The sequence below is a fragment of the Formica exsecta genome, unplaced genomic scaffold (genome assembly GCF_003651465.1).
Source record: "Formica exsecta isolate Colony F162 unplaced genomic scaffold, ASM365146v1 scaffold11, whole genome shotgun sequence".
Classification (NCBI taxonomy): domain Eukaryota; kingdom Metazoa; phylum Arthropoda; class Insecta; order Hymenoptera; family Formicidae; genus Formica; species Formica exsecta.
In genome coordinates, this window is record NW_021848439.1 from 100,541 (window position 1) to 102,123 (window position 1,583).

General features: G+C 39.7%; 1 protein-coding gene across 6 annotated transcripts in view; it reads right to left on the minus strand.

Annotated features, from left to right (window-relative positions):
• LOC115235470 (neuronal acetylcholine receptor subunit alpha-7) overlaps window positions 1–1,583 on the minus strand; it is a 224,678-nt gene that overhangs the window by 80,772 nt on the left and 142,323 nt on the right. The gene's annotated exons all lie outside the window — the stretch shown is intronic.

Here is a 1,583-nt window from a genome sequence, read left to right on the forward strand (position 1 = left end):
ACGACGGGGGCATTCCGTTAGGTAAGTCGAAGCCGAACGTGCCGCATGCAGCTACAAATTCCGCTCGCGTCTACGTCTACGTCTACATTATACGTATATCTACGAGAAGGTGCATTCGCAATCCGGCGTTACGTGATAAGACGTGCAACGGAGGAATCCACTCGACCGATACGAAGAAGAGACGGACGATGGTTTCTTTCCTCGCCTTGTAAGTGGCGCGACGTATTTATAACGCGCTTGGAGAAACGCATTTATGCGGCCGACAGGCGGAAAACTGGCTCTTTAACGTCGCTGAAAATTGCTTTCCGCGCGGTCAACAAGCCCTTGTCCATGATGAAGTGTTCGCAACTTGACGTCACGAATATATGCGAAATTCTATAGCCGCGAAATTTCCTCCCCCCCCCCGTCCCATGCGAAACTTTGAATCGTATCACGCGTGTCGATAAGACGAATAGGTATATTTGTGTACCATCTGCGGAGAGGTATAAAAGTAGATGGATCGACTTTGGCCTCCACAAAAAGCCTTGGATCAATATTTCACGATAAGGAATTTCTGAAGACCTGTGAAATTTCTTCGAGAATCCGGCAAGTTCTCTATCTGACGAGTTTAAAGTGGACGATAAGTGAAATATTAGCCTAGGGGCATCGCGCGAAAGCTAAAATCAATAGCATCCATTTCCATCCGTATAATCTTTCATGTGACGATAAAATATAATATTAGCTTAAAGACACCTCGTTTCTCCTAGATTTTGCGCTCGATTGCTTCGCACAGATATCTCAATTTAAAAGTAATAAGAATCTACGAAAGGATTTCACGGCCTGCTACTTCTCTATGGATATATCGCGTTGTAATCATATTAAAGTAATTGAAAGAAATCTTGGACAGAAAAGAGAAAATTCCTGTTACTTTCATATCTGGTCCCATCTACACGAAGGATTGGAGAACGGGAAATAAAGTGACGACACCATATAAGATTTTCTAGTTTCTTTCAAGTCCCGTATCGCTCGTAAGATATCTGTTGCTCTTTGATCAAAAGCCAAATAGGATATACAAGGTTTGGCTGGTTGCTATGGACCACCCAAGGCTCCGAAAAAGCTTTATTTGACACACAAGACTATTTTTCTTGAGCTATTCAACATTTAACCATTTACAAAAGTGTATTATTGACGTGAAAAATCGATGTTAATCATAAATCGTCTAGAATAATAAATAATGTTTTATATGATTTTTTAAACACATATATTCTCGCGATGTTATTATTGAATATATTCTCGCGTATATAAAAATCTCTTGCAAATGCTTTTTTATATAAAAAAACTCTTATTCTACTAAGAAGTATTATTCCTTGAAGTGGGGAAAGAAGATATTATTCGTAAAAATGTTACTTTCCAATATTCCCGGGCACATCAGAGTAAAACGAGTTCGATAAAAATTCAGTTTAGTCTTCGATGCACTTCGTATATCTTTTGAGAAGAACTCTTACTTTTCCTATCCTCAAATACAAGTGAAAATCTGCGTCGCGCTCGTACCGAGAAAATTGAAGGGGAGCTCTCGACGTAGCAATCATAATTTGCAGGAAAGA